Below are 19,708 nucleotides of genomic sequence, written 5' to 3'. Positions count from 1 at the left end.
AAATCGAAGCAGAGGGTGACGAGCTTCGGTCGAGGCGCTTGAAGAGGTTGCGCCAGGACCCTTCCGCTTTTTCGAAGTAGGGACGGCGGTCTTTTTGCCTCGTGTGTTTGTCATGATATACCTGCAAATAACAAACTGTAAGTCATCAATATAATAATCCCCAAATCTACAAGTAAAAATCTGAGTAGTCCAAAATAATAAATTTCTCTTAAAATAATATGGACAAATACTTAAGCATGCCAAAACCAAGTAGTGACACTGCATATGAATCAAAGAGACCAAAGGGATAGTGATAAATAAAAGAAGAGAAATAGTACTAAAGATAAACAAATCAGAACTAAAAGACAAATCAAGTTATATTTAAAAATAGAAATATCGGAAATAGTGATTAAGAATAAAAATGAATATGAACTGACAAAGACTAATTATATTAGACATGGAAGCAATATATAGATAAAGAAACAATTAAATAGAGACTGAGACAAAAATGAGATATAGAAAGTAAATAATGATAATACTCATCATGGGGTGGGTAGAGCAGGAATAAATGAGAACCAATGAAAACACAAAAGACCAAAAATAACTAATAGAAATGATAAGTAGATGTAGCAGTATGTATAAGTCCAACTCTATCATCAGTAAAATAGAAAATCACTAAACAGAAATAAGAATCATAACTATGAAAATTATTAGCGGTGGGTAAAATAACCAAAAATAAATAAATGAATAAAGAAATAAAATAAAATAAAGAAAGTAAAATAAATGAAGAGAATGGGGGTAAAAGGGGAGAAAAATGACTAACAGACAGTGGTCGTGTGTGATGAAGCTTGGTGCGCGCGCGGGGTGGGTCGGTCGATGGGGGTAGTGCGTGTAGAGTGGGTTGGAATAAGGTCTGATGCGCGTGGGGGGTGTGTGTGAATTGAGGGGGAAAAGGTGAGAGAGAAGGGGGAAAGAGAGGGTTCAAATGATTTAGGCTGTGTTGTAGCAAGGAGGAGTGGGGGAGGGTCGGTCGGACAGGGGAGGGGAGGGGGCTGCTGGTGCGATTAGTGGCTAAAGGTGGCCGGAGTGATGGAGGTTTGAGGGCTGTGGCAGCTAGGTCTTTTGAGAGGTAGAAGAAGACAAGAATAGAAAAGTCAAAAGTGATTTAGGGTTAAAAAGTGGTGACACGATCGTGTTTAGCCCCGTGTTGGGATACACGGTCGTGTGGCTCGATTATTACCCATTTGAGTCCTGAAAGTTTAATGCCATTCATTACACGACTTAGGACACGCCCGTGTTTCCAGGACGTTTAGTCCGCATGGCCGTGTCACCCGGCCATGTGCTATGTTTTTCGCTTCTCCCATGCCTGTGTGATCTCCCACACGCCTGTGTGTCTGAACACACGACCGTGTGCCTTACCCGTGTAACTCTCTGACTTGTTTAAAATTTGAAAAAGTAAGCTCCAGGTTTCACACGGTCAAGGTCATGCCCATGTGTCTAGGCAGTGTGGTCCACACGACTGTGTTGCACGCCGTTGTGGATTTATCACAGGCCATGTGCATGTCAATTTTTAGGAAATTTCAGCCCTGTTTCCACACAGCCAAGGACACACCCGTGTGTCCAGGCTGTGTGGGTCACTTTACCTGTATAAAAACACGAAAAATAGATAAAATAAATGGGTTAGTGGTGTTATTGCTCGGGTTGTTTCTCGAGAAGCGCTTATTTATAGTCTAAGCTCGACTCACCTCATATTTGCATGATCATGGTGGTTTGAAGAGTTGAAACCCCTAATTCCTGCTATCAATCTCATCAAAATAAGGTTTTATACGAGTACTATTTACCTTAAAAGTGCTGAATTTGGAATAAGTTACCTCAACTGTACCTTATGGGAAAACGTTGAGTATCGTAAAAGAGATTTCTCCATTAGGTTCAGAAGCAGCAACATAAGGGTCTACTTCATTTAACAGTACTTTGTCTCCAACCATAAGTTGATTCGATTCACCTTTAAGTTTGTCATGGCACTGCCTTGATTCATCGTGTATTCTCGGTTTCTCCTTAACCTGTGTTCGTCATTCATCTAGTTCCTTGATCTGTAGCCTTCACTCTTCATGGATAGTATTGTCATTGCATGGATTGGAATGTGGTTCATTTGTACTTCTTGAAAGTTTTTCCTGTAAAGAAGGTTGAACAACAAGGTTACTCCTATTAAAAGAACTTGTGTAATCATGTCGATCACTAGTCTTTTTGATAGAATCACGAGCTTGGAGTTTAATCATGTCATCGCCTACCCGAAGTATTAACTCAACTGTATCGACATCAATAATAGTCCTAGCAGTTGCTAAAAAGGGTCGTCCTAAAATTAAAGGAGTTTAACTATCGTCATCCATGTCTAAAACAAGAAAGTCTACTAGAAATATAAATTTGTCGATTTTAACGAGTACATCTTCAATTATACCCCTAGGAAATCTAATGGTTTTATCTGCTAATTAAATGCTCATCCTAGTTTGTTTGGGTTTCCCAAGATCTAGTTGTTTAAACATTTTATAGGGCATAACATTAATGCTTACCCCTAAATCAGCCAAAGCATTGTTAACATTCAAACTACCAATTAAGCAAGGAATCGTAAAACTCCCTGGATCTTTCAACTTGTTGGGTAGCTTATTTTGTAGAATGGCTGAGCAAACTATGTTTAATTCCACATGCATCGAATCATCTAACTTTCGTTTATTAGCCAAGAGCTCCTTTAGAAATTTCACTGAGTTGGGCATATGCGAAAGAGCTTCAATAAACGATAAGTTAGTATGCAACTTTTTTAATAATTTAAGGTATTTACCAAATTGTTCATCCGTGTGGCCTTTCCTTGTCGCATTGGGGTATGGCACTTGCGGTGTATACTCTCTACTTACCAGTTTATGTTCGCTGTGATTCACCTCAACCTTACCTTTGCTACCACAGATCGTTGCCTCGGTTCTAGTTCAAGTTCAACTAACCATCTTCATCTCAAACAGTAATAGCATAAAGTTGTTCTCTTGGGTTAGTTTCAGTGTTACTTGGCAAGCTACCTTGTGGTCTCTCTGATATCATCTTAGCCAGTTGGCCTACTTGATTTTTGAGCCCTTGAATAGATGCTTGCTGGTTTTTAAGCACTGTTTCAGTATTCTGGAAACGTGTTTCTGCTACCAAGATGAATTTCTTAGCATTTCTTCAAGGTTCGGCTTCTTCTCTTGTTGGTAAGGTGGTTGTTGAAAACCTGGAGGATGTTGTGATCTTTGATTTCCTTGACCACCCCACGAGAAATTGGGATAGTTCCTCCAACCTGCATTATAAGTGTTACTATACGGATTATTTGGAGGTCTAGAATTATTACCCATATAGTAGACTTGTTCCTCCTCGATGCTAGGGTTGAAGGATGGATAATCAGTGTTGTGATGTACCTGAGTAGAACCATACAAACCGCGTTGAGGTTGAAGACACTAGCTACTTTTTTCAGTTTCATTCTTATGACTTGCCCCTAATAGTTATTCAGTGACATTTCTTTAATAAATTCGTAAGCATCTTCAGGTATTTTATTGTTTAAAGTTCCACTAATGGCTGCATCGATCAATTGCCCTGTTGAGGGGTTCATACCATTGTAAAAATTCTGAAGCTACAACCATAGAGGTAACCCATGGTGAAGGCACCTTCTCAATAAGTCCTTGTATCTCTCCCATGCATCATAAAGAGTTTCTAGATCTATCTGCATAAAAGAAGAGATATCATTCCTCAATTTAACTGTTTTAGCCGGCGAAAAATATTTAAGTAAAAATTTTTTGGTCATTTGTTCCCAAGTGGTTATTGACCCTCATCGTAACGAGATCAACCACTGTTTAGCCTTATTCCTTAATGAAAAGGGAAACAACAGCAGGCGAATGGCATCATTAGAAACACCATTGATCTTAAAAGTGTCGCAGAATTCCTAAAAATTTGCTAAATGAGTGTTTGGATCCTCGTCCTGTAAATCATCAAACTGAACAAACTGTTGTATCATTTGACTCATCTTAGGCTTCAGTTCAAAATTATTTGCAGCAACAGCAGGTCTGACTACAGTCGATTCAGTTCCTGTTAAAGTAGGTTTAGCATAATCATACATAGTATGAGGAGCAGGATCCTGATTTACTGGATTTACAGCAACCACAGGAGGTAGCGGATTATTTTGATTTTCAGCCATCTCCTCAGTATTAGTGTGAATATCGCCCTTTCGCCCTTCCTCTATGCATTGTAGGCTTCACCTTATTTCTCTTCGATTTCTGCAGCTGTGCTCTCGATCTCACTATCAAAAAGCAAAGGTCCTAACAGGTTTCTTCTAGTCAAAAACTATAAAAACTTGACAGAAGTAAATAAAAGAAAATTTAGTAATTAAAACAAAAACAAAATTAAATTGCAATAAAAATAAAAAAAATGGCTAAAGTAATAAACATTAAGCATTCCTAATATCTTAGTCCCCGATAACGGTGCCAAAAACTTGATGGTTGTGAAACTAACTAAAAAAAATTCGACTAAGGCAAGCGCACCTATCGAATAGTAGTATAGTTATGGTGAGACCGGGAATATCGTATCCACGAGCACTAAAAGTACTAGTAATTACTATTTTTTTATTATTTAGCCTAAGAATTAAATGATGTTTTTAAACTAAAACTAATTATCTAATTAACTAAGATTACGACAGAGATTAAAGTTGGAAAATACTCTTTAGAAAACCGATGGAAAAGACAACACCCAAGGAAGAATCTACCTAGACCTCATTGATTACTTCTGAATTAGACGATTTATTCACTTGACTTAATCCGTAGAAGTCCTTAGTTTATGTTATTATCTCTCTCGAGACTAAAAACAACTGACTCTAAGTTGATTAATTGAAATCTCTTTCTAATTAAAACCCCTATTGTCGCATTAACTCAGTCTATGGATTCCCTTATTAGATTTGACTCTAATCCGACAGATTTATGTCGTCCTATCTCTAGGATGCATGCAACTTTGCTTACTTATGGAGGATCTACTCTTAAACAAGGACTTTTGCTCCACTGAATAAGCACATCAAAACCTGAATTAATATCCTGAAATATTAAAACAAGAATTAAAACTCACAATTAAGAATAAGAACAAGTATTTATCATATAAGTCAAATAGTAATAAGATCCGTCTTAGGTTTCATCTCCTTTAGGTATTTAGAGAGTTTAGTTCATAATAATGGAAAACATCTCAAAATTGGGAAAACAACAAAATATAAAGAAACCCAAAGAACTTCTAAGGAAATTGAGTTGAGATCTTCAATCTTGAAGTAGATCTTGCTTCCGAGCTGATTTCGAAGGCTGTCCTTAAGTATTTCCTGCCTTCTACTCTGCGTGTCTTTTGATCCTCTTCTAGGGTGTTTATATAGACTTTGGAATGCCCAAAATAGCCCAAAATTAGCCTTTTCTGAATAGAAATAGACTTTGTCTCGACAGGGACACGACCGTGTGCCATGCCCGTGTGAAGGTCCTCAGGCCGTGTGCAATTCTGACTTGGTTTAATGTCGACACAGCCATGACACACGGGCGTGTGGCCTACCCATGTGTCACACACGGGTGTGCAGATTACCCGTGTGAAAGTGCCTAGGCCGTGTGAAACACTGAATTAGGTCCAATTTGTCTGTTTTTGGCTCGTTTCTTACTCTTTTTGCTATCCTAAGCTCTCTTGAGTATAAAACATGAAATTAAAGGATTAGGAGCATCAAATTCATTAAATCTTATGATAATCCTTCCAAAAATATGCCAAGCATAGGGTAAAAACATGTATATATTATGGTTTATCAGTGAGCGAGAGTTAGGCTTCAACGTGGGGGTTGTTGTTGAGAGAAGAAGGGAAGAGGAAGAGAGAAGGGGGCGGTCGGGTGTGGGACTAGTATTGGAAACACAAAAATTTATATACTTTTTCATACCCAATTCTACTTAAATTTATGCAAATTCGGTTAAATTCTTGTCAAAAAAATAATTAAATATTATAAAATAATTAACTTATGTTAAAAATATAAACATTATGAATTTTAATTAATTTTGTAGTTAATTTTGATTAAATTTGGTTATTTTTTACAGAATTACACAATTGGAGAAAAAGGGCCCGGTGAACACTGCGAGAAGAACAAAACCGAGAGAAATTTGAAGTATCGAGGCCAATTAATTTCCAGACCAAGACAGTCCAGAAATGTGTTTTAATTCATAATTAAATTAATTTTAGTTTATTTCCTATTTAATTTAGGTTAAATGAATTAATTTTAATTAATTATGAAGAAAGGGCCTAGTGAACCGCACTGGTTGAAACTAATGAAGTGAGCCGAACCAGCCACTAATTGGGCTGACAAGAACTGTCCATTGGCTGACCCAAATCAGAAAATTATCTAATAAAATATGCTTGCAAAAAGGCCCTTGAAAAACCTCCAAATTACGTTCAAACCCCACCTCTATTTTAGGCTTTGTAGATTTGCCCCAGCCTATTTTTAGCAAGGTTGAAAGCTTCAACCTTGCCATGTGTGCGGCCGGCCATGGGAGGGATCTCTTGGCTGCTGAATTTGCTATTTTTAGCAGTCCTCTTCAGCTATTAAAGCCACCCTATGCTGCCTATTTCAAAGCATCCCTCAACATCCCTCATTCCATAACATTCTCTTATCCTCTCTTCACTTTTCTCAAAGTTTCCTCTCCATTTTTCCATCCCATTTTCCCTTCCTCTTGTGCCGATTTCCTCTCTTGAGAAAGAGGTGTTCTTCATCCATATTGGGCAGCAATCAAGGATTCATAGAAGCCTTGCTCGGCAAAGACAATAGAGACTAAGAATGGAGCAACAGTCAAGCTGCAGAGAAACACTGGATTTGCTTTCTGTTCCCTTTCTTTTTAATTTCTGTTGTTTTTATGAGGAACATATCTATGAAAAATATTGTTTTTGAAATGGTTATTTTAATCAGTTTAGCTTGAATTTAATTCGTGTTGGATTGATTATATTTTTCCTACTTGAAATATTAAAATAGTGTTTATGCTGTTATAGGCCTCAATGAAATGCTTGATTAAGTAAAATCATGCTTAGGTTATCTGGCATTATAATTGTTTAGATAACTAAAGAATTAATTGTTTAAATGGATTGAAATTGCAATTAATGGACTCAGTACTTAATCAGTGCATGTTTAATTCTTCTAAGGTAACTAAAAATTAAATTAACATTGTATTTGGCGATACATATGCCTTGCATAACTTGCAAGATTGTTGTGATTAAATTGTTTCAAGGTATGGCTACTTTGTTACTTCACATAATCTTTTACATGTTTATTAAGTTGAATTAATCGGTTGAATCAACATAGGAATATGCGAGAGATGATTTAATTCAATAAGTATGTATGTGCGATAGCATGTTTACTTTATTAAATCTGTTTAGTCGGTTGAATTGGCATAGGGATATGTTCAAGAGATAAATGGAATTTTTTAATTAGTAAATATGTTCATAATTTAGCAAATTACTAACAGCGTAAGCACGAATTTAATATTTCTAAGTTAAAAAGGTATAATTAATCCAACACAATTATATTATCTTGATTAAATCTTAATTGAAATCGTGTACAAGAACTCTTTTATTTTATTTAAATTGTTTGCCTAGTTTTAAAATCTTAGTTTATAAATCACTCTTTTCAAACCAAAATCATATTTACCTCACCAAAGTGTTTTAATTAATTTCATAAATATCGCTTTTTACAGTCCCTGTGGGTACGATAACTCGACATTTACTTGTCACTTTATTACTTGTTACGATTGTGTACACTTGCACATTTCCACCGTTCCAGGCATGCAACGAGGGTAAGGAGGAGAGGAGGTAAGCCAAAGGAAGGGGGTTCGTCGGAATGGGGGAAGGCGAGAGTGCGCGTAGGGTTAGGGGGTTGTGCACGTGGTGGCCTGTAAGGGTCGCTGTTGGGGTGAAGGGAGAGGAGAAGAAAGGAGTGAGGAATGGGGTTTTAGGACGAAAATTGGTGTGGCTGTGCGACGGAGTGAGGAAAGGAACAGCGACCAGAAAATGGAGGTAGGGGAACGACGACGGCTAGGGTTGAGAGAGTTGGAGAAGACGAAAAAAGTGGAAAATAAGAAAAGGGATTAGGGTTTTATGGGGTGACACAGTCGTGTAAAGGCCTGTGTTGAGCTACACGGCCGTGTCACAAGCCTATGTGGCTCTTTTTAAGCCCGTGTCAATAAAAATTCAAGCCTAATCTTCACAAATCCTTGGGCACGCCCGTGTGTCCAGGCCGTGTAGACCACACGACTATGTCGCACGGCCGTATGCAACCTCTTTTATTTCTCCAAAGACCGTGTGACCTTCCACACGACCGTGTGGCTCGTCCGTATCTCGCACATGACCGTGTGTCTTGCCCATGTAACTCTCTGACTTATTTTAAAATTGAAAATTTTAGCTCCAAGTTTCGCACGGCCTAGGACACGCCCATTTTTCCAAGACATGTGGTCCACACGGTCGTGTCATATGCCCATATGGCCAGTTTTTAAGTAGTGTCTCTGTCGATTTTTTGAAAAATTAAGTCCCAAGCTCCACTCAGCCAAGGACACGCCCGCGTGTCTAGCCGGGTTGGTTACATAGCCATGTCACCAGGCCATGTAACTCACTATCGATTTTTTTCACATTTTAAAACCATGTCATATGATCCACATGGCCAAGGACACGCCCATGTGTCCAGGCCGTATGGGTTTGTTGAAAACTTTTTTTATTAATTTATTAATTTAAAAAAATCGTAAGATAAAATTAAGAAATTAGTAATGTTAAAGCTCGGGTTGCCTCCTGAGAAGTACTTATTTAAAGTCTAAGCTCGACTTACCTCGTTATTCGCACGGTTACGGTGGTTCACGAGTCAAAACTCCTCTTTCTCGCTGTCAATTCTATTAGTGGAATAAAGTTTGAGTCTAGTAATCCTTACCTTGAAAATGCCTAATTTAGAATGATTTACCTCAACTATACCGTATGGGAAAACATTTAGTACCATGAAAGGAGTTTTTCTGTTTGCATTAAGCTCTACAATGGCAATTTGAGGGTCCGTGATCGCGTGATTTCGTGATAGGTTTTAATATTTATAATTAATCATTCTTGACACTAACTATTATCGCGATGTAGGCAAGCATACCTATCGAACAGTAGTATAGTTCTAGCAAGACCAGATTGTCAAACCCAAAGGAACTAAAAGTACTAGTAATGACTGTCTTCTTATTATCTAGCCTAAGAATAAAGAGGTTTTGTTTTAACTAACTAATTATCTAAACTAAGAACTCACAGAGAATGGAATTAGGGATTGCTTTTGGGGAAAATCGATTGACTTAAGACAATACCTAAGGAAAAATCCACCTAGACTTTACTTGTTATTCTGGCTCCGAATCAGACGATTTATTCATTCAACTTGTTCCGTAGAGATCCCTAAGTTATGTTATTATCCCTATTCAAGACTAATAACGTCTAATCGCTAGATTGAATAATTGAGACTTTTCCCTAATTAACACCTTAGGGTTGCATTAACACGATCTATGGATCCCTTTATTAGGCTTCACCCTAATCCGGCAAAATCTTGTCACCCTATGTCTAGGCGCGCAATCAACTCCGCTTAATTATGACAAATGTACTCTTAGACAGGGTCTATTCCTCCTCTGAATAATAGCTTATCTTGAATCACTATCCTAGGATATCAAAACAAGAATTAAGAACACATAGTTAAGAAAAAGTTAAATATTTATCATACGATTCAGAAAATAATAACAAGATTCATCTTAGGTTTCATTCCCCTTAGGTATTTAGGGGTTTTAGTTCATAACTAAGTAAGAAAACATCTCAGAATAATAAAGAATACAAAACATAAAGAAAACCCAAAACTCCTAAAGGGAAATTGAAGGGAGATCTTCAGTCTTGATAGTGAATCCGGCTTCTGAGATGGATCCATCGGCTTCCTTGGAGTAATTCCTTACTCCCTATTCTGTGTCTCTTTTTCTTCCTCCTCTAGGGTGTATTTATAGGCTTTGGAATGCCTAAGAGCCCTCAAAATTAGCCTTTTTCGAATTGGACTCAATTTGCGCTCGGCAGGGACACGCCCTTGTAACACGCCCGTGTTCGATTACTTCAGGCCATGCTCGAACCTGCCAAATTGACACGGTCGTGTGGTCTACCCGTGTGAGGAGGTCAAGGCCGTGTTGATTTCGTACTTTGGCCCATTTTCTCCGTTTTTGGTCCGTTTCTCATTCCTTTCGCTCTCTTATAAAACCTGAAATTAAAGCATTAGGAGCATCAAATTCACCAATTCTAATGGGAAATCATCCATAAAATGTGTTAAGCAGGGGGCAAAAATATGTATCAAATACCCCCACACTTAAGCATTTACTTGTCCTCAAGCAAAATTCTCGACTCATAATCAAAATAAATTCTTTTCAACTTATAATTTCTATTGATAATATCTCAAAATAATCCATAGGTAATCATACATTGAGAATTCAACTAAAAGAACACAAAAGTTTCAAACATTCCGAGTTGAGTATTTAATCATGCAAACATAGGTGTCTCCCCTTATCTAAGTAATTACCTTTGATTCAGAATATCACAGAGTTTCACATCCTCACTAAAGATTCACTCAAATCACTCGAGCTGTTTAAGGACAATAAATGAATCACTCAATAGTCAATAATGAAAAGTCATTACCATAGGCTTGCATGAAAATCAAATCTCCATCACTATAATTTAAGATGATACATCAATCAGAAGGTCTTTAGAGGGTTGTAATGAGGCTTGGTTAGGGGGTGTGGTCACAAGCTGAAAGAAAAAGGTTAGAATCGAGATCGAATTGAAAAATTGCCTAACTAGAAAAAGAGTTACTCATCACTTGCGTACAACAGAGCTTCTTCTCAGAACATGGAATTTAATTACTGAAGCTTACAAACAAAAGACCACTACATCACTACTAATACATAGATATATTTATTTAAGAACAAGTTAAATTAAAAAGTAGAATAAAACATATCTAAGCAACTATTTCAATTCAAATCTCGACAAAAAATAGGGCTCAAATTAATTTAGGGGATTTCAACAATAATGGTTTAAAGGTTAATATTAAGGGTAATACAAGAAATGGCTTGTTAGGCTCAAGGGGGTTTACTAGGGGTTAATCATGGAGGTAGGCTTTTCGTGGCATGAGTGGGTTAATCCTAAATGCCTTAATCATTTTAACATATCAAATCAAATGGAGTGGTCTCGACATGCATAATCAAGCAAGTTCTAGAATAACAGTTCAATACTGACGCACTCAAAGCAATAATAAAAGTGAGCATGAAAGAATTTAATAAATGCTCAAAAGACTCAAAAATTTCACAAAAATTATGGCTTTTTGATGTTTAAAACTTGTGAAATCTTACTCAAAGTAATACCTAAACTTTGGGGAACCAACCTAAGATTTTAAATTATTAAAAATCAACTTATCATGCTTGATTCTCTAATGTCTTAAAGTTTAAACAATCAATGCATAAATGCTTATGTTTTAATTCAAGATATATCCATTAAAATCATAAATCAATCAAAATTTATCCTAAATATGATATGAGAGCTTTTCAAGAGAACAAGGCAGTCATTCAGGGATTCTTCTGATAATGAAATGAATACCCCTCCACACTTAAGATGTACATTGTCCTCAATATACAAAGATAGATATTAAAGTATAACAATAAGATAGAGAGAGAAGTGGAACTTCCTGAATTAAGAATGGATGATATTCTTTGATTGGCGAGACCGAGTATTAGAAATAAAGCTAGAGGGCAAGCATGATTCTGAATGATAAAAGGAGAGTTAAGGGAATAATTTGATAGTAGTCATAAAGTTAAGCCGTGTTAAAAAAAACAAATGAATCTTAAAAACTTAATAAAAGAAAATAAAATAAGAGAAACAATCTAATTTTTAAACTGGTCGGCCGGTACACACGCTTGTATGGCTGGTGTCTCGTCCGTGCTCGTCGCGATTTGAGATGTCGTTACACGGCCTTCTGGAACACCCGTGTGTCTAGACCGTGTAGCTATATGACCGTGTCGCACGACCGTGTTTGTTGTGGTTCACTTCTCCCACGGTCATGTATGAAAGCCCCACGCCCGTGTTAATCTAACAGGTTTGACCACGGGTGCTAGACACGAGCGTGTTGAATGCCCGTGCTATTTTAACAGGTTTGCCCACGGTTCTTCTACACGGGTGTGTCGCACACCCGTGTTGTTTTGGCAGGCTCGACCACGGCCATGTCACACGACCGTGGCGTTTTATCGTAGCCTATCTTTGGGGAAATCCTAGCCCTGTTTTACACGGCCATAAGCACGCCCGTGTGCTTGGCCGTGTCTTTGTGGAAAAACTGTACTCAAGAGCTCCGTTAGTAAGTTAGGTGTTGAAGACTAAATTTTAAAGAAGTTACTAAGTTAGTGCTCAGGTTACCTTCCGAGAAGCGTTTATTTATAGTCTAAGCTCGACTTACCTCTTCGTTGAATGATCATGGTGGTTTGAGGAGTTTATACTCCTTATTCCTGGTATTAATCTCATCAAAATAAGGTTTTAAATGGGTGTTGTTTACCTTAAAAGTGCCAAACTTGGGATGACTCACCTCGACCATACCAAATGGAAAAATGCTGAGTATCGTAAAAGGGATTTCTTCATTTGATGTGCTAGTGACAATGTGGGGATCTGCGGCATCTAATAAGACTTTATCTCCAACCTTAAGTTGATTTGGAAAGGTATCGAGCTCATTCTGGCGTAGTTTTGGTTTATCGTGTGTTCTCGGTTTATGTGTTCGCCATTCATCTAGCTCCTCTATTTGCAATCTTCATTCTTCATGATTAGGTCCTCTATGATTGCTTGAGAATGACTCATCTACTTCCTTCAGACTCATTTCCTGCAAAGTAGGGTGTACCCTATTATCAGTTTTAGTAGAATGGGTTAAACGATCACCTTCAATTTCTGTTGTGTTGCCAGAATTGCGAGCTTGAAGGGTGATTGTTTCATCTCCCACACGGAGTGTGAGTTAACCTGTGCCAACATCAATAATTGTTTTAGCAGTTGCTAAGAAGGGTCGTCCTAAAATCAAAGGAGTGTTGATGTCCTCCTCTATGTCTAGAACAATGAAGTCAACGGGAAATATGAATTTATCAATTTTAACTAGCACATTTTCAATAATACCCCTAGGGAATCTTATAGTTTTATCTGCTAATTGAATGCTCATCCTAGTCTGTTTGGGTTTCCCAAGACCTAATTTTTTAAACATTTTGTAGGGCATGACGTTAATACTAGCCCCTAAATCAGCTAATGTATTATTAACATCTAGACTACCAATTAAGCAAGGAATTGTAAAACTCCCTGGATCTTTTAATTTGTTCGGTAGCTTATTTTGCAAAATAGCTGACCACATTACGTTTAGCTCCATATGCGACGCCTCGTCCAACTTCCGTTTATTTGCTAAAAGCTCCTTTAAAATTTTCATTGCGTTTGGTATCTCTGATAGAGCTTTAATAAACAGTAAGTTAATGTATAATTTTTTTAAGAGTTTAAGGAATTTACCAAATTGTTCATCTGAGCGGTCTTTCCTTGTCGCATTGGGGTATGGCACACGAGGTTTATACTCGGCATTCACCGATTTGTTTTTATTATGACCTACCTCTCCTTGGCCTTTGCTTGCCACAGTTTCTTGCCTCGGTTCTGGTTCAGGCTCAACGACTCCTTCGTCATCTTGAATTTTAATTGCGTTAAGCTGTTCCCTTGGGTTGGGTTAAGTATTACTTGGTAGGCTACCTTATGGTCGTTCAGAGATTAGTTTAGAAAGTTGGCCTATCTGAGTTTCGAGCCCTTGGATCGGTGCTTGTTTGTCTCGATGTTCTGAAAATGGGTTTCTGACATCCATATAAACTTTGACAGCATCTATTCAAGGTTCGGCTTCTTTTCCTATTGATTAGGTGGTTGTTGAAAACCCGAAGGATGTTGTGGTCTTTGATTTCCTTGACCACCCCACGAGAAATTGGGGTGGTTCCTCTAACCTGCATTGTAAGTGTCACTATATGGGTTATTTTGGGATCAAGATTTATTGTTTCCCATATATTGGACTTGTTCCTCCTCGATGCTAGGGTTGAAAGGTTGATACTCTAAGCATGCTCCTCCTCCATTTGTCTCGCACCTCATTATTGGATGTACCTGAGTAGAACCAAGTAAACCATCAATCTTTTTATTCAAGAGTTTTACCTGATTAGAGAGCATGGTGAGTGAATCGATGTTATAAACGCTGGCTGTTTTTGTTGGCTTAGTCCTCATGACTTGCCACTGATAGTTATTTAGTGACATCTCCTCTATAAACTCATAGGCATCTTTAGGTGTTTTATTATTGATGGTTCCGCTAGCAGCTGCGTCAACCATTTGTCGAGTCGAAGGATTCAGGCCATTACGAAACATTTGAACCTGAAGCCAAAGCGGTAACCCATGGTGAGGGCACCTTCTGAGTAAGTCTTTGTATCTCTCCCCTAGATTGTAGAGTGTTTCTAAATCCATCTGCACAAAAGAAGAGATATCATTACGTAATTTAGCCGTTTTAGCCTGCAGAAAATATTTTAATAAAAAATTTTCGGTCATTTGTGCCCAAGTAGTGATTGACCCTCGTGGTAATGAGTTCAACCACTGTTTAGCTTTGTTCCTCAATGAAAAGGGAAACAACCGAAGACGAATGGCATCATTAGAAATGTCATTGATTTTAAATGTATCACAGAATTCCAGGAAGTTTACTAAGTGAGTGTTGGGATCCTTATCCTGCAAACCGTCAAACTGAACAAATTGCTGTATCATTTGAATAGTGTTAGGTTTCAGTTCAAAAGTATTTGCAGCTACAGCAGGTCTAACTATGCTTGATTCAGTTCCTGTTAAAGAAGGTTTAGCGTAATCATACATAGTGCGTGAAGTAAGATTTTGATTAATCGCAATTGCAGGAGGTAGCTAATTGTCTTGGTTTTCAACCATCTCATCGGTTGGGGGTTGACTATCGTCCTCTTACTTGTTCTCTGTGTATTTTAAGCTTCGCCTTATTTCTTTTTGGTTTCTGCGAACTGTGCGATCGATTTCTTTATCAAAAATTAGTGGTCCTGACGGGTTTTTTTCTAGTCATAAACTATAAAAACTTGCCAAGAGAAAGAAAAAGTAAATTAATAAAAATTAAAATAAATTAAATTGCGAGAAAATAAATGGCTAAAGTAATAAAAATTAAGCGTTCCTAATATCTTAATTCTCCGACAACGGCTTCAAAAACTTGATTGCGTGATTTCGTGATAGGTTTTAAATATTTATAATTAATCATTCTTGACACTAACTATTATCGCGATGTAGGCAAGCGTACCTATCGAATAGTAGTATAGTTCTAGCAAGATCGGATTGTCGAACCCCAAGGAACTAAAAGTACTAGTAATGAATGTCTTCTTATTATCTAGCCTAAGAATAAAGAGGCTTTGTTTTAACTAACTAATTATCTAAACTAAGAACTCACAGAGAATGGAATTAGGGAATTGCTTTTGGGGAAAATCGATTGACTTAAGACAATACCTAAGGAAAAATCCACCTAGACTTTACTTGTTATTCTAGCTCCGAATCGGACGATTTATTCATTCAACTTGTTCCGTAGAGATCCCTAAGTTATGTTATTATCCCTATTCAAGACTAATAACATCTAATCCCTAGATTGAATAATTGAGACTTTTCTCTAATTAACACCATAAGGTTGTATTAACTCAATCTATGAATCCCCTTATTAGGTTTCACCCTAATCCGGCAAAATCTTGTCACCCTATGTCTAGGCGCGCAATCAACTCCGCTTAATTATGACAAATGTACTCTTAGACAGGGTTTATTCCTCCTCTGAATAAGAGTTTTTCTTGAATCAGTATCCTAGGATATCAAAACAAGAATTAAAAACACACAATTAAGAACAAGTTAAATATTTATCATACGATTCAGAAAATAATAACAAGATTCGTCTTAGGTTTCATTCCCCTTAGGTATTTAGGGGTTTTAGTTTATAACTAAGTAAGAAAACATCTCAGAATAATAAAGAATACAAAACATAAAGAAAACCCAAAACTCTTGAAGGGAAATTGAGGTGAGATCTTCAGTCTTGATGGTGAATCCGGCTTCTGAGATGGATCAATCGGCTTCCCTGGAGTAATTCCTTACTCCCTATTCTGTGTCTCTTTTTCTTCCTCCTCTAAGGTGTATTTATAGGCTTTGGAATGCCTAAGAGCCCTCAAAATTAACCTTTTCCGAATTGGACTCAACTTGGGCTTGGCAGGGACACACCGTTGTAACACGCCCATGTTCGATTACTTCAGGCCGTGCTCGAACCTGCCAAATTGACACGGCCATGTGGTCTGCCCGTGTGACAAGTCCAGGCCGTGTTGATTTCGTATTTTGGCCCATTTTCTCCGTTTTTGGCTCGTTTCTCGTTCTTTTCATTCTCTTATGCTCTCCTAAGTATAAAACCTGAAATTAAAGCATTAGGAGCATCGAATTCCCTAATTAAATCATCCATAAAATGTGTTAAGCATGGGGTAAAAATATGTATAAATTATGGTTTATCAGTCCGTTTTGTCTAGCAATACCTAGCCCCTAACCTTAAAGTGGTTTGTTCCATCCTTATGCTCATCATGTCATTGCTTTGGTTCTGCACCATGTATTCTCAAGCTCTCTTTGACATGTTTCTGCCATTCGTCTAGTTCATTGATTTGTAGCATTCGTTCTTCATGTGTCGTTCTATTTTTGTCGCATAAGCTGGAATGTGGCTCTACCACGTTTTTTCGAGGGATTTTCTGCAAAGAAGGTTAAGCCACAAGGTTACTCACATTAATAGAACTTATATAATCATATTGATCACTAGATATCTTAGCAGAATCACGAGCTTGAAGAGTAATCATGTCATCTCCTCGAAGTATTAGTTCACCTGTACCAACATCAATGATAGTGCTAGTAGTTGTTAAAAAGGGCCAACCTAAAATTAGAGGTACGTCACTATCCTCATGCTTGTCTAAGACAACAAAATCGACTGTGAATATAAATTTGTCAATTTTGACAAGAACATCTTCAACAATACCCCTAGGAAATCTAATGGTTCTATCTGCCAATTGAATACTCATCCTAGTTTATTTGGGTTTCCCAAGACCTAGTTGCTTTAAGCATTTTATAGGGCATGACATTAATACTTGCCCCTAAATCAACCAAAGCATTATTAACATTTAAACTACCAATTAAACAAGGAATAGTAAAACTCCCTGGATCTTTCAATTTGTTTGGTAGTTTATTTTGCAAAATGGCTGAGCAAACTGCATTTAGCTCCACATGTAACGAATCATCTAACTTCCGTTTGTTTGCCTAAAGCTCCTTTAAAAATTTAACTAAATTGGGCATCCGTTAAAGAGCTTCAATAAACAGTAAGTTAATATGTAACTTTTTCAAAAGTTTAAGAAATTTATCAAATTGTTCGTTTGTGTGGTCTTTCTTTGTCGTGTTAGGATATGGTATAGGAGGCTTATACTCCTTACCGACTGATTGTTGCACTTTTTGGCTTACCTCAACCTTACCTTTAGTTACCACATTTTCTTGCCTCGGTTCTGGTTCAGATTCAACTAACCCTTCTTCATCTCGAATAGTAATTGCATGAAGCTGCTCTTTTGGGTTAGTTTCGGTGTTTCTAGGTAAGCTACCTTGTGGTCTTTCTAAAATCAATTTAGCAAGCTGACCTATCTAGTTCTCGAACCCTTGAATCGACACTTGTTGATTTTTAAGTGCGGTTTTGGTGTTTTGGAATTGGGTTTCTGACACCGAAATAAACTTCATCAACATCTCCTCAAGGTTCGGCTTCTTCTCTTACTGGTAAGGTTGTTGTTAGAAGCCTGGAGGGGGTTATGGTCTTTGGTTTCCTTGACCACCCCAAGTGAAATTGGGATGGTTCCTCCAACCTGCATTATAAGTGTTACTATAGGAATTATTTTGAGGTCTAAAATTATTACTCATATAGTTGATTTGTTCGTTCTCTGTGCTAGGGCTGTACGATCGAGATTCTGATTGTTCGTCCCTCCTCCATTCGTATCGCATTACATCACCGGATGTACCAGTGTAGAACAATATAAACCATCAATTTTCTTACTTAAGAGTTCTACCTAATTCGATAACATGGTGACCGCATCTACGTTAAAAACACCTGCTGCTTTCATCGGCTTTGTTCTCATGACTTGCCACTGATAATTATTCAGTGACATTTCCCCTATAAACTTATAAGCCTCTTCAATTGTTTTATTATTCAGACTCCCACCAATGGCTGCATCGATCAATTACCTAGTTGAAGGATTCAGACAGTTGTAAAAGGTTTGGATCTGTAACCATAGAGGTAAGCTATGGTGAGGGCACCTTCTCAATAAATCCTTATACCTCTCCCATGCATCATATAGGGTTTCTAAATCCACTTGCACGAAGGAAGAGATATTATTCCTCAACTTAGCTGTCTTAGCTGGTGGAAAATACTTAAATAAAAACTTTACGGTCATTTGATCCCATGTAGTGATAGAACCTCTTGGTAGGGAGTTCAACCACTGTTTAGCTTTATTTCTCAACGAGAAGGGAAACAACCGTATCCGAATGGAATCATAAAAAATGCCATTAATCTTGAAAGTGTCGTAGAATTCCAGAAAGTTGGCCAAATGAGTATTTGGATCTTCATCTTGCAAACCATCAAACTGAACAAATTGTTGAATCATCTAAATGGTATTTGGCTTCAGTTTAAAGTTATTCACAGCAATAGCAAGTCTCGTGTTACTCGATTCAGCCCCAGTTAGAGTGGGCTTGGCATAATCGTACATAGTACGAGGAGCAAGATTTGAATTTACAGGATTTGCGGCAACCACAGGAGGTAGCTGATTATTCTGATTTTCAGCCATCTCCTCAGCAATAACAATAACGTCCTCTTGCTCTTCCACTATACTTTTTCAACTCTGTCTTGCTTCTCTACGGTTTCTACGAGCTGTACTTTCAATCTCACTATCGAATACTAAAGGTCCTGTCGGGTTTCTCCTAGTCATAAACTAAAGGAACTTGCCAGAAGCAAACAAAACAAAAATTAGAAAACAAAAATTAAATTAAAAACAAAAAAAATGCAATAAAAATAAAAATGGCTAAATTAATAAAAATTGAGTGTTCCTAATATTTTAGTCCCCGGCAACGGCGCCAAAAACTTGATGAGTCACTTAACTAGCTAAAATCACGACAAAGGCACGCACACCGATCGAACGATCGAATAGTAGTATAGCTATGGTGAGTCAGGAATATCTTATCCACGAGGACTAAAAGTACTAGTAATTACTATCTTTTTATTATCTAGCCGATAAATTGAAGGAATTGTTTTTAATTAACTAGACTAATTAATAAGAACGCACAGAGAGCGAATTGGGAAACAATTTGAAGAAAACTAATGAGATAGACAATACCCAGGAAAGAATCCACCTAGACTTCACTTATTATTCTTAATCTAAATTAAACGATTTATTCACTTGTGCCTTGATTCTAAAAATCCCTAAATTATGTTAATATCTCTAATATCTCTTTCGAGAGTAAGAACAACTGACTCTAGGTTAATTAATTGAAATCGCTTTCTAATTAAAAC

The 19,708-nt window shown here is 37.4% G+C and overlaps 2 non-coding genes across 2 annotated transcripts; both read left to right on the top strand.

Annotated features, from left to right (window-relative positions):
• The first annotated feature begins 3,641 nt into the window (after window positions 1-3,641).
• On the top strand, window positions 3,642-3,748 carry LOC128296188 (small nucleolar RNA R71). The gene has a single exon (XR_008286736.1). It is a non-coding gene; the product is annotated as a small nucleolar RNA R71 (small nucleolar RNA).
• A 14,693-nt stretch (window positions 3,749-18,441) lies between these two features.
• On the top strand, window positions 18,442-18,548 carry LOC128296132 (small nucleolar RNA R71). The gene has a single exon (XR_008286681.1). It is a non-coding gene; the product is annotated as a small nucleolar RNA R71 (small nucleolar RNA).
• The last annotated feature ends 1,160 nt before the right edge of the window (window positions 18,549-19,708 follow it).

This window comes from Gossypium arboreum, chromosome 7, assembly GCF_025698485.1.
Source record: "Gossypium arboreum isolate Shixiya-1 chromosome 7, ASM2569848v2, whole genome shotgun sequence".
Classification (NCBI taxonomy): Eukaryota; Viridiplantae; Streptophyta; class Magnoliopsida; order Malvales; family Malvaceae; genus Gossypium; species Gossypium arboreum.
The sequence above is the reverse complement of the archived record's forward strand: the minus strand, read 5'-3'. Positions and strand labels throughout refer to the sequence as shown.